Raw genomic sequence first — 16546 nt, forward strand, 5'->3', positions numbered from 1 at the left:
ACCTGCGCCTGTTCCAGTCAGTCCCAAACATGAGGCAGAGGATGAGATCACCTGCCCGTTCACCATGGCTGAGCTTATAGCTGCCATTGAAGACATCCGCCCTAACACTGCACCTGGTCATGACGGTGTACCTTATGCCTTATTCCGGAACCTGGAAGGTGAAGCATTGACTGCACTTCTCAAAATTTTTAACCAAATCTGGACATCCAGTGAAATGCCATCCGATTGGAAACATTCAGTGGTTGTTCCGATACCAAAGCCCGGAAAACCACCCACAACTCTTGGAGCCCTACGACCGATTTCTCTAACCCCAACAATTTGTAAACTCTATGAAAAACTGCTTGCCACTCGAATCTCTTGGTCGCTCGACCATCATCAGAAATATTCGTCTGCTCAAATTGGTTTCCGACCAGGATACGGCGCTGAGGATGGTCTTGACCGCTTTGCCAACGATGTGATACGTCGCTCACCTCACAGCCGTCTCGTTCGCACAGTCCTGGCAACAGACATCACGAAGGCCTACGACAACATTCTCCACGCAGCCATTCTCAACACTATGGCATCACTTGGCATGCCCTTGCAGCTTTGTCGAGCAATTCATGCCTTTCTTTCGCAAAGAACATTTGCTATCCGCGTCAATGGTAAACCCACAGGCCACTTCATTTCTAATCGGGGTGTACCGCAGGGCTCAGTTTTAGCCCCAGTTCTATTTAACATCGCATTCATTCCTCTGGTACACAATCTGTCCACCCTTCCTAATGTCCTAATGTTCAGGTTCTAGCATATGCAGACGATATCACTCTCTGGTCCACAAATCGCTCAGCTCAGGTGCAGCAAGACTCCCTGCAAAATGCCCTCAGTATCCTGCACAACTTTCTTGCCGACACTGGCCTCTCTCAACCTCTCCAAGTCTTGCTATGGCCATGTGGGCAACAAAGCTGGCCGCCGTACTTTCAAATCCACTCCGTTCGTGCTCACTATTGACAATTCCCCACTTCCTGAGGTGGAACATGCCAATGTTTTAGGCCTTCACGTTCATTCTTCAGGCAAGGGCACGGCTTGGTTGTCAGCCATGCGCAAGAGTGCTATAAACACCCTTGGCGTCATCCGCAGGATAGCCAATCGCTCTGGAGGTGCCCATTCAGATACAGCTCGTCGACTTGTTCCTACTGTCTTTCAACCTCGGCTCCTATACCAGGCTCAGTTCCAACAACTTACTAAACGACAGTGGTCCACACTTGAAACACTCAACCACGAAGCCATGCGAGTCATTACTAGCCTACCATGAGCAACTCCTATTTGTCTGCTGCAGGAGTATGCGCAGCTCAACACACTGGAAGATTTAATTACCCAGAGACAAACAAAGAGAGCACGTAAAGTTTCTCTTCGTCCGATGTTCGCGCCTCAACTACCTCCATGGGACTACTGTCACATCACATCAAACAAGCCTGCCCGTCATAAGAAGTCGGAGTTCTTCTCACCGCCGTTACCACAAGGTTTTTCTACGCAACATGACAGCTGAACTCTTTACACAGAGGTCGCCATAACTCCAACAGGAGGATCAACTGCTTTTATAAGCCCGACACACCCTCAACTCTACGACCGACAAACCTACTCTACTGACACTTTATCATTTCTTTCTTTGGAGCTGCAAGCAATATTAAATGCCATAGCAGATTTACCTGACGACCCTCCTTATAACCAGGTGCACCTATGTACCCATTCACAAGAAGCCGTGAAGCATCTAAAGAAAGTCCGCGGTACCCTTCGGGTTTCCCAGGCCATACATGCTGCTTGTAAATCTTACCCGGTGCCTATACGCATTCAGTGGGTTCAAGCTCGCACAGATGTCCTCGGCATCGCACCTGACATATCTCGTGAGACTGACACTCCACAAACTCCACCTGCCTCTTTGCCACCAGATCCACTTCTGACACATCTAACATCTTCAGCCTCCCTCAGGCAGCGTACACGTGCTCTTATTCCCCCGTGTACCTACCCCCTTCCCCCCAACCTATCACGGGTGGAGGAGGTCTCTCTGAGGCGGCTGCGTGTCGGAGTGGCCCTTACGCCTGCAGTTCGCAACCAGTGGAAAAGTGACAAGATTCCTGCGCCGCAAAAATGCCCTCACTGCGAGGCACCCGCTTCCGACACCAATGTCCACCACCTACTGTGGACATGTCCCAGAACTTCACTGGTGCGCGCTCGAGTTCTTCAAGAGGCAGGACTGTCTGCAAACAATGACTGTAGTTTGAACGTGTGGGTAACTAAAAACATTAACGCCCGAAACTTATGTGACTTTTTACACGCAACCGGGCTTCATGCATTTCTGTAACTTATTCTACCGTTCGTGACTAACATCGCGTTTTATGCCGCGCGGCACACTCCGCGTCACAAATAAATAAATAAATACTAGACAAGATACTCCATTACGAGGAACCCTGTGTGGCTCGGCGCGTTGTCATGGTGCAGCCACAATTTGTTGGCGATGGCTGGGCGGACCCTAACAATGCGTCTTCGCAGTCTTCTGAGGACTTCCACGTAAAAAACCGCGTTAACTGTTTGTCCGGGTGGTACGAACTCTTTGTGGGTGACTCCATGTCGATCAAAAAAGCAAATGAGCATGAACTTTTCCTTGGATTTGCTCCTTCGAGCTTTCTTGGGGCGTGGGGAAGAAAGGGTGGGCCATTCTGAACTCTGCCGCTTGCCCTCCGTGTCGTATTCAAACACCCACGTCGCGACACAGTTCACTACGTTATCCTAAAAATCGGGGTCCTGATTCACGTGATGAAGAACATCCTGGCAGATCGCTTTCCGGTTGGCCTTTTGCTTCTCTGACAACACTCGCGGCACCAACTTCGAGCACACTTTCCTCGTGGCTAAGTTTTGTGTCACGATCTCAAAAACTTGGGTTTGAGGAATGCTAAAGTCATCAGCAATCATTCTGATACTCATCCTGCAATCCCTGTTAAGTAAATATTTCATCACGACACATTTTCGTTGGTCTTTCTGGTCGATGACAGTGCGGAGCAGTCGTCGTCTTCCACTTTCCCTACCTTCTCAGAACAGCTTGTGCCACTCAAAAGCACCTGACCTACCCATGGCAGCATCACCGTAGGCCTCCTTAATCATATCGTGAGTCTCTTTGCCCATTTACCAAGTTTTACACAAAATTTGATCGCGTATCGCTGATCCAGTAAACACTCCATGATTCGGCGTGACGAGGCGTTTCGACAGGGGTCCACAGTACAAGCAACATGCTCTCTTCAAGAGCCGAGAGCAGACTGCCGACTTTCCCCAGCGTTCCCAATATCCCCATTCACCGATCCTGCGCGCGCATACAACCTTTCGTCCGCCCGTTCGACCAGGAAAAAACCAGTCCTACTACTTTCAGAACAGACCCTGTATGTCATCGGTCCAAACTCGTGTCGCAAGCTAGCCTCCAACTTCACATCTCGACATCTCGGTGCACACCTAAACCGCACCTTAGGGGCAAATGTAATCTCAGAAAGCATCCAATTGAAAGTGCATATGTCATTGCCCGAACCCCTGTTCAAGCTAGCCTCCAACTTGACTATAACATGTAAGCTATATGACACCACCGGGAATGCTGTATACATAGGACAAACGGGTGATTAATATTTTTGTGAATGTATTTAGGATACTGCCACCACATTGACATCAACCAGTGATGACGTCGCTAGGATTTTGGCTTCTTCAGCGATATCTCTTGCTGAAACCAGCGTCTTCGCTTCAGCGGACGCGGTTTTGCGCCGCATGGCTTTTTCAAATATTCCTTCTCTTTCTCTCTTGTGTACATGTGGCAGCGATTGTGACTCAGCTCGGGTGTGACGTATTCACTCTCTAAATTTTGCGTCATCTTGTCACGCTATCTAGGACGCCGACGGCCTGGCTTCGTTCCCACCTAGACACAAATGTTCTTTTCTTATTTTTACCATAACCTCTCCAGGCGTCATATGACCGATGACGTCACAGGGGAGCAACTTCCGGCGACACCTCCAGCGTCAACATAGCTGTTTAATGAATTTGAACTAAAACTGCACCTGTGAAGCAAGGTTGGTTTCCAGCGCGCGCGAATCCAGCCAGACCGGAGAGTCGCCTTAGCTTCTTCTGTCTGAACAAAAGAAACCTCGAGTGTTCATCTCAAGGCGACGGGAGCTTCGACAGCTTAAAGCACGACGACGAAGACTCCGGTGCAAATCTAAGCGTGTGTTACGCGTTCGTCACACGTAGGCTGATGCCTCACGCTTGCAAACAGGTTGAGCCGATCTCGAGCTGTCGTGCAAACGCTTGTAGCAAGGACGCGTATTTTTGATCACCAGGTGCTGAAACATGCGCACCACACCTAAAAGTGGGCATAAAGATGGATTCAAGCATGTATTTTTTATGGCGAAAACCTTTAATGCCTCATACTGTCCTGGGCAAGACGTGTTAGCAAATGTGTCCGCGTTTCGGATGCATGCTTTATATGGGCATATGCCAATCAATAGCCAATCCGCCTAAAAACTGAGGAAGTTACGTGCTTTTGCTTTCTTCAAACCAACGGACGGTTTAGACTCCATTAGTTTTGACTAAAGGAAAGTCCCGTAACTGGCTTTTTGGGTAAGTGGACATCTCAACTTTGCTCTGAGTTTCGTGGCGGTGGTGTCCACCTACAGAAACGCGTTCACGTCTACCGCTATACAGCATCAATTGTTTCTCCTAAATGGGTCGTACAAGGCTATTCTAGCTTTCGCTGCAAAAACCTTCTCACAGGGCAACCACTGCGGGGCTCGTAGGTACAATACGACTCATAACAATGCGACGCATAACAATAACAATACGACTGCGCAATACGACTCATAACAATCAATTACAGTGTGTTATCCGCAGGAAGTGCGCGGAGCATGCGCGTAATATTGATCGTATGGCGGCAGCACCTCGCTAATAGCCGAGAAAGCGGCGTACAGGATGAAGTTCAACGCAGGAGCGCATCTTGGTGCTATCCGCGCTGCAGCGCGGCCGCCGAGACGCTCATGGATCGTGCCCTCAAGAGCGGCATCTTTTCTGGCTCGTCAGCATTTCTCCACCGGCGGCGTAGATCTGGCCCCTACTGTGGGCGACTATGGCGCCTGCAGTCTCGCCTTTTGCATCGCGTTGAACTTCGGAGTTGTGTCGCGTCGCTCGTTGGTATGGATTAGCATCGCATTGTTCGTGTTACCGCGTTAATTAACCAGTCACTCGGGGCAACGCGAAGCCAGTGCCACTAAGCCTAACCAGCTGCCACTTTCTATTCTGCAGACAAACGACTAATCTTTTTCCTTCTCACGTCATGAACGATGTCAGCGCACAATTTTTGAGTGTTCAAAGCCAAGCGGGCCGTGGGGCCACCAAAGCGAACTATGTTGTGCCACTGCCTCCCAAAATTCACAACTTTGCCGAAGTTTGCGCTGCTCTTGAAACCATTTCTTTGACACTCGCGAGTGTCTGAAGGATTACCCTCTGAAGCCTGAAGGATTAGCCTCTTCTCAGTGTTCTTCCCTTTTGCGATAACAGAAATGTTGTTAAAACCTGTAACACAGGGCCAAACTGGCAGAGGTGTTACTGACCGGGCACGCGAACATAATAATTCCCTGAAAAATTCGTCAGACCAAAATACTCTCCCACGTCACTGCAGGAGTTGTAAAAATTGTGTTCCAGGTTTTAACAACATTTCTGTTATCGGAAAAGGGAAAAACAGGAAGGAGAGGGAAATCTTTGAGGACTTTCATATTAGGCTGCAAGGCAGTATTAGGCGCGCGTCCTTGCATCTCACTAGCAAGGAAGTTAATTTCCTAAGCAGAAGTGTGCGCGTGCAAGATTGATAGACGAATTAATTGTATTTTGTTGTTTGCCAGTGTTGGAGCGTGTATCCACTCCTCGGTGATCTGCCGCTTATGTATTTGTTTGTTTTGTTTAGTGTGTGTGATACGCTTGCGTCTTCTGTTGACCTAGGTTGGCCGCTTCTCGATTAAACTTCAGTTGTTAGTCCAGCGTTGTTCTGTGTTCTTCTCCTCGTGTCTCGTTCTTTCGCTAGTGAAGTTAAGTCTGGTGTACACCAACTAGCCCACATGGGTACCTTGTTACAGTGAGCAGGTTATTGTCCGTATATGAGAAATTGGTGGTTATTTACATTCATATATCCATGGGAGCCTTTCTACCACTCCTGGCGCAGTGGTGCCGGGGTAAACGATGTGCCATTGCCTTTCTATGGCAGGTGCTACCATAAGTGGGACTTGGGTTCCTTGAGTTGGGTTCCCAACAAGGCTACGCTTCGCCAGCAGCCTGTCACGATTAACTGAACAGGCGAGCAGCCTCCAACAACACCGGTTTCAGACGGAGATAAAGACAAACACTCACAGCGGCTAAACGCTGGGTGGAGGAGGAGGAACAACTTTATTTTAGGAAAAGAAAAAAAAGGCCCTCAAGGGTGGGCTCTAACTTGCCCAAGAGCCCACGGGCCTCGGGCTCATGGAGAGCTCTGTCCACTAGCAATGTTTTTCCCGCTGGTAGAGCAGCTCGCAAAGTAGCCTCCCATGAGGAGGGGGATTGGTTGGGTATGGGTGGAGCTACCATGGCATTTTGGAATTCCCATAGGATGTGCAGGAGGGTAGGTTTGGCTGCCCCAAATGCTAGTAAAGTGGGAGGATCAAAATGGCCGTCTAATTGTTATGCGGGCTCAAAACTATTATGAAGGATGTTCATACGGCTAAAGCAGATTTGAAGTGGATTTGTGAAAATTTTGAAGTGACCATTTCGTCCTAAATGCGGGGAATGTCCACTGTAAGGGCTAGAGCACTAGAGGGGCGGGAGCGCCGACCGATTAACACGTCACTGGGAAGCCTATGGTGCGATTCTAAGCGTGGGTTTCGCGTTCGTCACGCGTAGGCTGATACCTCACGCTTCCTCGCAGGTTGAGCAGACCAAGAAATTGTCGTGCTCACGCTTGGAGAAAACACGCTTTCGGTCATGTGGGGCTGAAAGTGCCATTCGGGCCTAAACATGCGTAAAACACTTAAAACTGGGCGTTAGCGTGTCTTTCAGTGTGTCCTTTTATACACTGTACAGTCAGATCTCATCGGGCGCTCTTGACAAGCCAGACTCTGCACGGCAGCGACGCCTCGTCTCTTCGCCTAAGCCGTTCTGAAGTAACACGCTTTACGGAGCCGGCATACAGGAATGCTTTTGCCAAGATATCGGTATACGGTAGTGTATAGGAGGCCGGCCCATCGGTGGGTGGGATGAGACAGTAAATCAAGGCATGGCTCCCGTTCCAGGCCGACAATTTCAGGGGCGTCCCGGCGTCGTTCCTTGCATATTTCATAGAAATCAAAGATCCAATGGGGGTTGCCTACATGTACAGGTACACACCAAACTGTTGCATATATCTTTGCTCAGTAGCAGCTCTCGAAACCTGGAAAGTATACCAGCGGCCGTATTCCGGTATTTTGAACGGCTCCCGCTCACTCGCCTGCCCGTTTCGTACGCGCAGCGAGAGGCGGTGAAGCGATGACGTTCGTCGCTGCCGTCATTCGCAAAAATGTTCCTTTCTAGAGAAAATAGAATAGTATTTCATACTAGTAAGCTCCCATTAAGATGCTCAGAGTAATATTTATGTCAGTGCGGCGAAAGCTGTATTGCTATACGTGAGTATGCTATGTTGTGTATTTGCAAGAAGGCCAATCTTTGAAGGATGTGTTTGTGTAAGCCATGCACTACGTGTGCTGCGCGTCAATTCCACGTGAAAAACGAGTGCCAGGCAGTGTGTGTGTGTCGAAATCTGTTGCCTTAGTCACCCCATAAATTGCAATGTATTGTGACATTGTCACCATCTATTTGCTCTGTCTACCTCTTTCCTTCACATTTCTCCTCTGTGGAGTAGCAGGGCAGCCTCACGTCAACCCTCTCCGCCTCCTGTCGATACTATTTAAATAAGCAAGGCTGTTATTTGAAGCATCAATGAATTCTGTATTACTGAAAATTTCTCAAAGGACAATAGTATAATCCCAAATTCTTCAACAGTGTGCTCCCGAACGCCGCCAAGATCACGGAGAACATGGCGGCTGCACCTGGCCGAATCTGCATAGAAATAAGATTACATATATGACGCGGATTCTGCAGTGCAGCTTAGTTTCAGTACGAGTATTCACTCCAATACAGAAACTCAAAACCCCATACAAGAAATTCTATTTAGTGACAATATCTACAATATCTAGTGAGTACTTCCAGCAGATGCCGACACAACCATCGCACTGACGTACAGCCTTTGTCAAAAGTAACCAGGCTGCATGGTTTCCTTCTAGCTCCTACAGTGGAGCTCTAGCTTACAGCTTGCCTGAAGCTGAAATGGTCGTTAAAGGTAAGGACTGGGGGTCTTCTTACCTTCCAACACGTTTTGACCTTTAGGAAAGCCGCAAGGCCTCCACTATACAAGCTAGAAGCAAACCATGCAGCCTGGTTACTTTTGACAAAGACTGTATATTGCTGCGTTTTTGAGAAGAGTTCGAATAGGGGAACTTCCCCTGCAACACGCTAGTACAAACAAGAATCACTTCAGCGTACGTTTGCTCAAACGAACTATAAAGGCGATTTCTCACATCATTCAGAATAGCCACTAAAACATGGCGCTTTGGATTATTGACTATGCTTACGAATTTTCTTGCGTCCTTACACGCGATCCTTCATGATTGAAAGGCCTGGTTTGCAGCGTAGCCATTCATAGTAGGCCCTGTCTTCTGCTTCTTGCTTTTACAGTGAAGTGCGAACTTTATCGTGCGTTCACTGCAATAGAAGAAATTAATTTGCCTTGTACCCGTCGTGCTGTATTTCCGACGGGTCCGTCGGACCCGTCCGAGGATCTAAGCCACCAGAATTAAGTTACGGTGATCGACACATCGCATAATATATCACAGCTGTGACAGCGCCGCGCCGAATATGTCACCAAAATAGACACTCTGCACTGAGCAATGCGCGATAAAATATCCGCGGCCTAGAAATCTTCTAAGAGGATTCTGGTGTGGGCTAGTTGGTTCATGCTTAATAAACAGATTCACAACAGCGCTACGGAACAAGGACAGAAGGAACACGAAAAACACAGGACGGGCGCTTCATTCTTCAAATCTTCATTTCGTTCAAACAAATTAAGGCAGGCACGCGGAACGTTGGAAGCACCGCCGATGCCGTACATTAACGACAGTAGTCCTGAAGAGCGGCATTCAACGCATGGTGCTGTAGTACGCGAAAAGGAGCTCCGGCTGCTTTCCCGAGCATATAGCTAAATTTTCGGTGCTCTTCGAAGCCTCCTCCCAGAAAACGACGGCTCGCGAAACGCTGCCGAACAGCAAGGCTGAGCGACGGGGATAAGATTCCCTTTTCCGACGTGTTCCCGCTTCCCCCTGTGACGGTGCGGCGAGCCTCCGTGTTCATCTTGTTCCCCTGACTTCTTCGCGCAGTTTTATTATGAATGATTCCAAGAACCAACTAGGTCAACTTCCTCCCTTACTCATCTGAAAATCCTTCGTTGCAAACGAAAAGGAAATGGCACCATTCTGTAGTAATGTTAGCAGCAGGCGAACTTTATGGTGAATGCTTGAAGCGGTGCGGAAGGCGAGAACTTTCCCGAGAAGTGTCCTTCGTTTCGTTCTCACCCTTCCTTTTCTGCGTTTACAATAGGGTTTACATATTAGCCTGGCTACGATTCGCGTATTCGTCTACCCCAGAGTTTGGAAAGCACGATTTTGGAAAAGCGGGTTGATCTATAGGCGCGCAAAATATCGTAGGTAACAGGTTACAGTTAATATAGCGTGCATCAAACAGCGGTTATAAAATGGCTACCAAGGCATACGTTTAAGCATTGTTCTATACTCAGCCGCTGTCAAATGGCACAATTATGCCCTAAGCAGCAAGTTTTCCGCAAACAAAATACAACAGTCTCTCTTATTAAGGTAGTTTCCTTGGGACTTTCTTCACGTGTACACAGTGAAGGACCTCAATATTTTCATTACTGGGCAGCTCACGCAACTCTTCACAGGGAGAAATATCATGGCACCAAAAGTCACTAAAGTTTTCATTCTTCACTCGTACAAAAACAAGTCTTGTGTGATAAAAACACAAAACACGTTACCTGAAAGCGCAGCAGTGCTCACGCTCAAGGGGTCAATGTGTCAATAGCTTTGACACCTTGTCCGAAGCTAAATATCCAGCAGCTTCCAAAGCAGGCCCAATTGCACATGAGCGAACCATTGCACCGAAAACATATTAGAGTGATGCTGCAAGATAGGAAGAGTGAAAATTCGTACCCTCACGTGTTCTCATTGAAAGTACAGGTGGCACTACCTTGGTGAAAGTTCATCTACAACGCGACGATCTACAAAGAGACATAGTGCCATCATGACCTGCTTCACTGCGCCCACTGCAGGGAAAACACTTCTCCCATGTCTCTCATATCCCTGTCCTTTGTAAGCGGCGGGCACCACATTACCAGAAATTTCTTACTCTGAACAGCCCATCTAACTTTACGCCGCCGCCTGCTACGCTTCCCGTCTCTTGAAATCTACTCCGTTACCCATAACGACCAGCGGTTGTTTTGCCTTCACGTTTTATACCCTGCCTATGTCCACTTCTTCCTCTTGATTTCGACTAGTACATCATTTACCCGCGTATGTTTCCTCACCTATTCCGCCCGCTTCCTTATTTCCATATGTACCAAGGTTATTGTTAAGCTAAACCCTTTTCGTTAGCCTCCCCGTTTCTGCCCTATAGGTGAGCACCACAAAAATATAGCTGTTGCATACTTCTGTCTTGAGGGATATTGGTAAACTACCACTGATGATCTGAGACAATCATTCATATGCGCTTCTTCGAAGTCACTTTCGTCACCTGATCCGGACCAGCGGTCAATATCTACCCTAAGTAGACGTATTTCCGGAAAACTTCCAGCACCTCACTACCAACTCGGAACTGCTGATCCAATGCGAAACTGTTGAACATTATTTTGCTTTTGTATGTTAATTTTTAGACCCACCGTTATTCTCTGCTCATGCTTTGCAGTTCATCTGCTGAGTGAATAAACAAGGGTTGCCATCCGGGAATCTCAGATTACTTAGGCTTTCTCCAATAGCGCTTAACCATACTCTTCCAAATCTAGGCTTCCGAATACCTCCTGTAAACAGATGGTGAATAGCCTAAGAGCACTTGCTGCTGGGCTAGTTGGTTTTGGTTCATATCTGAATAGGTTTTAGGCGCAAAAAACAGACGAGACACATAGGAAGGTAACAGGACGAAGCGCGATCTCCTGGCGCTTCCTGTTACCTTCCTGGCGCTTCGTCCTGTGACCTTCCTATGTGTCTCGTCTGTTTTTTGCGCCTAAAACCTATTCAAGAGTGAATAGCCTCGGCGAGAACGCGTCTCCCTGCTCGACAGTCTTCTTGATTGGAATGTTCTTGACTTTATGGAGGGCTGTGGGAGCTGAGCAGCCGTTATAATATCTTCCATTACCACCCCATACGGCTCTTCTGCATCCTGATTCCGTATTGCTTGCATGACTGCTGAGGTTTCCACTGGATCAAATCCTTTCTCGTAATCTATGAAGGCTATATATGGGAGTTGGTTGTATTCTGTGGATTTCTCTATCACATGATTGGTAGCGTGCATATGGGCTATTCTCGAGTATCCTTACTGAAAGCCTCCCTGATCACTGAGTTGATTGACGTTTAAGGTTCTCTTGACTCTATTAGTGATTGCCTTTCTAGATACCTTGTAGGCTGTAATTTTTAAAGTTCTTAACGTGTCCTTTCTCAATAATCAAGTTAATGTTAGCGTTCTTCTAAGTATATTATACGCTCCAGGTCGTAAGATAATGCGTATAGAGGGTGGCTAGGTTTTTCTAGCACAATCGCCCCTCCTTCCGTCAACAGATATGCTTTTACCTGATCCCCACCAGCTGTTTTCCTACTTTGCTATGGTCCTAAGGCTTTTACTTCCTCTTTCTTTGCTGGCGGGATGTCCCATATCTATGCGCTTCCGCCTCTCTCATTCACGTTCTTATCACATTGGCTACTGAATACATTTCTTTAGGTTCATGGGTGTTTTACGTCCCAGAGCGACTCAGGCTACGAACAACGCCGCAGTGAAGAGCTCCGGAAATTTCGACCACCTGGGGTGTATAGAACTCTTCGGCTACTTTAACTATCTTATGGTTATTGCTAATGGTAATACCCTCTTTTACACTTATCGCATACATCTGGTTTTTACCTATGCCAGTTTTTCTCTTCATGGCTTTTCCGTTCTTTTGATTATGCTTCATTCTCTTCTTATTAAACTTTCTTATGTCGGCTACCTTGCGAATATTTTTAAACTTGATATCTCTGCTAGTTCTGCTCTTTCTGTAGGGTTAGGCGCTTCCATGATATGGTGCTTCCTAATGAGATCTTCGTGTCCTGAGAGAGCTTTCCTGTATCACTCGAACCATCCTACCACCTACTTCTACTACGCACTCCGTAACGGTAGGTGCGGATGTAGTTCTTTGTTTAAAGCTCAAGGTCTTCGTGCTCAGTCAAAGCCGAATATCTGTTCTTCAGCGGTAGTCTGAATTCCTCATCTTTAACGCTTGCCGCTAACTCACTAATGGGCTTCTGTTTCACTACTTTTTACGTTCCAACTCAAGTCTGAGCTAATTCAGGACCTTACCATTGTCTGGTCGCTACAACGCACATTTCAGATGACTTCCGCATTCTGCTGAATGCCAGAGTGAGCCCATAGTATGAAGACTTTCATTTTCAGTCTCCAGTTTGGGGCTCCTCTACGTCCACTTCCTGTTCTCTCGTTTGCAGAAGGTATTCAGAATCGGTAAATTTTTTCTCTATGCGGACTAACAACTCCCCAAAGGTATTCCTAGAACCTATGCCATAGTCGCCTACCGCCTGGGCTTCGGCGTGTTTCTTGCCTACCTTCGCTTTGAAGTCCCCATTTGTACCGTATACTGTAATTTTGCTTTGTTCATGTGCGATTCTACGTCTTCATAGAACCTTTCAGCGGTCCGGACATTATGGCTGGATGTAGGCGCGTAGGCATGCACCACCCTCAGCTTTTACCTCTTATTAAGCCTAATTTCGACAACTGCCACCGTCTTGTTAATACGAAAGATCTCATTCGTGTTGCCAACTACATCCTGTGTGATGAAGAATCCCACACCTAGTTCTCGTTTGTCTAGTCATCCATGATAGCAGACTGCCTGCCCACCCCTTAGTACTGTATACGCGTCATCTGTTGTAGCCTCACGAAGCCCTCTAAAATACAATTGATTACCCGCTAATTCCTCGAACAGCACTTCAACGCTAGCCTCAATGGATAAGGTTCCAGCATTTAACGTTGCGAGGTTGTTTCCAAACGCGGGCTCTCTGGAGCACGAGATTCTTAACACCCTCTTCTACGTGAACAGGTCTGACCGCCGCCTTGGTCAGTTCCTTTGTAGCCGCTGGGGACTGAGTGCCCAGGGTGAATTGGTTTGTTCATAGAACGTTTGGTGCAGTACTACGCCAGCATGGCAAAATCTTGCGCTCGTGAGGGAGTGCGTTGTCGACTCTGATCACCGAGTAGAGGCCGCACCCCAAGCATAGTTAGGAAGTTCTAGCGACACGCGGAATTTTTTTTCTTTTCAAATCCGCTAGAAACTTGCGCTACACCGGGATTCGAACCCCGGTCATCTTGCACTCGAGGCGGACCCTCTACCTCTGCTCCATTGCTGCAGCTGAAGCATAATGTGAGGATAAGATAGAAGGAGGCCTCCATCTTTACCTTCACCACTACTGCAGGACGAGTCGAAACTTTTATAGGTAAAAGCAGCTTTCATGTCGCGAGCGAGATCATCGGAAAATTGATATAGGTATGAAAGCACAGGCTAAGACTCTTTGGTCTCATAGCTTGTAAATAGTCTGCCACGGTGGCTCAGTGGTTATGGCGCTTGGCTGCTCACCCGAAAGACGCGGTTCAATCCCTGCCGCGGCAGCCGAATTTCGATGCAGGCGAAATTCCAGAGGCCCGTCTACTACGAGATGTCTCTGCACGTTAAGGAACACAAGGTGGTCGAAATTTCCGGAGCCCTTCACTACTGCGCCCATCGTACCCTGAATTACTCTTGGGCGTTAAACCCTCCTACAACCCCATAAAACCCAATAGCTTGTAAACACACCCACAACCTAAATGTCCCTCTAGGTGTTTCCTAACATGCAGCCCACTCTTCTTTGGCACGTTTGAGACGGCTAAATCAGCGCCAAGGATTTTCGCCACACTGCGTGATGGCAGAGCAGCCACTGCTCCCTTTTCTAGATCTTGAAAGTACGCTAGGAGCTGTATGCAGCCACCTGTTAGATGCAGACGCAGTGTGGATGCGCGCGTTGGAAGGTACTCACGCAATCCCACCTAAGACGCCGCAGCAGCAGCAGCCCCGCAAAAGGCCCGTCCTAGGACCACCGCCGTCGAATGCGCCCTCCAGACCGGCGCACCTCCAGCAGCGTGGTGGTGGTCGAGACCAGCCACGCCAAGGCCATCATGAGCATGGGGGCCACCACCCACACGCCGGTTTGAACGGCCGAAAACCATGGTCTACGCCAGAAAAATGCCGCGGGCGTTAACTTGGTGATGGGCTGCAACGGAAAGGTTGAGAGGATTTACATAGCAACTCCTGCAAGAAATACCTTAACGGGTATCTTAACTTAGGCGAAAAGCACCAACGTCCCATTACAGAGTCCGTAGTTTATAAACGGCTAACCTGCGTCGGTAGAGGTTTGTAATTTGTGAAACAGGCACTGCTAAATAAGGTGGCATTCTTTAGAAGGGGAAGTCATCTAATGGTTCAATTTCGCACGAGCCAGTTTTAACCCGATAGCGTTAAAGCACCTGTGTCGCAGATACGCCTGCGTCGTCGTTGCCGTCCATTCTTCGCGTCTTCGTCTGTTGTCGGCGTCGCTGAAAGCCAGGGAAAAATGCGCAGAAAATCCCCGGAGAGGCGACCTAGATGGAAGGTGGCAAAGCTAGGTCATGCGGTCTTGGGGCGTTGTCACAAGCTGCCCGCTGGATTGTGAGCAAACTGCTTGCGAAAGGTTGCTCTGAAAGAGCAATCGGTGTGAAACGATCCCCTCGAGTGGCAGCTTGTTCCATCGAAGTGCAGTGGCGCGTCGCTTGACTGCTGGACCACTGCGCCATAAGTGGTATGACCAATTCCGCATATATGGGTATCAACTCATTAACGCAGTTGCGTCATGCTCTTAAGGCGGAGCGTAAGTGTCCCCTATAATTTTTAGTGCAGTGAAACTATTCGAAGCATCTTCCGATTTCCGGCATGCGTACGTCCCTGAAGCCTGCTGTATGGCAGGCAGGTCGTTTGCAACATACCAGATGTGTGCACCTAGCAGCACCTAGCTGAGTGAAGGCATGTGTGAAGACCCCTAAAGTAAATACCTCCCAAATAAAGGCCTTCCGCTGAAATACCTTTAGCACGTAGGGACCTTAAATGTGCACTGAAGAGGAATCTGAACTCGTCTTTTTGCCGCGGGAACTCGATCTACACGTTCTGAGCATTCTTAGAAACTTCGATTTATTGCCCTGTGTGGCTGATTTTCCTAATTAAATCGAATTAACGTCCGGCTCCCGCCTTTTTTTTTAATTCTCCCTCGTACGCTGGGCGGAGTCGACCAACGCGTGGAGTGCCTTGCAGCCAGCTCCGTGGAGGCTTTGCTTTCGCTTTATTTTGTTTTTTAGGTTTCCCTGAATAAATAGTTTCATTTGTAGATAATATAGCCGTAAAATAAGCCCGCAGAAATAAAAATACGCGCGGACTATTTGCTTCTACGGACTACTACCTATTACTCCGCCGATGGTAGAGCGGCAAGCCGCCGCGGGACTGGCTGCAAGGCACTCCACGCGTTGGTCGACTCCGCCCACCGTACGAGGGAGAATTAAAGAAAAGGCGGGAGCCGGACGTTAACTCGATTTAATTAGGAAAATCAGCCACACAGGGCAATAAATCGAAGTTTCTCAGAATCCTCGGAGCGTGCAGATTGAGTTCCCGCGGCAAAAAGACGAATTCAGATTCCTCTTCGGTGCACCTTTCAGTACTTACCATAAGTGCTATACTGCACAATATTCCGCGCTTAGCAATGCTGAACTGTCTGCAATTTTTGTTTTGTGGAAACTCTCGCTTCAAGAAAAAAAAATGCAGCTTAACCTTTCAGAGTGCTACTTTAGTGGACTTGCTGGTGACTTTCGGATATGTGATGGGCTCCCTGGTTGACAACGAGTACGATGTCAGCCAAGGCGTCTATTAGCATGAAATTTGGAAAAAAAAATTTCGAAAATGCCTCACCCTGGCGGTCACTTGGAGGTCGGCTAACGGCTCTGCCTGGATGGGTCCAGTTGCGGGCAGATATTCATCATGGCGTCCGCGGTCCTTGTCCTGGAGCGGGGTTGTGCGGCCCATCTCCAGCGCCGAATGCCCCGTATCTGCGGTGGC

This window comes from Amblyomma mixtum, chromosome 3 (genome assembly GCF_055824585.1).
Source record: "Amblyomma mixtum isolate Tamu chromosome 3, ASM5582458v1, whole genome shotgun sequence".
Taxonomy (NCBI): Eukaryota; Metazoa; Arthropoda; class Arachnida; order Ixodida; family Ixodidae; genus Amblyomma; species Amblyomma mixtum.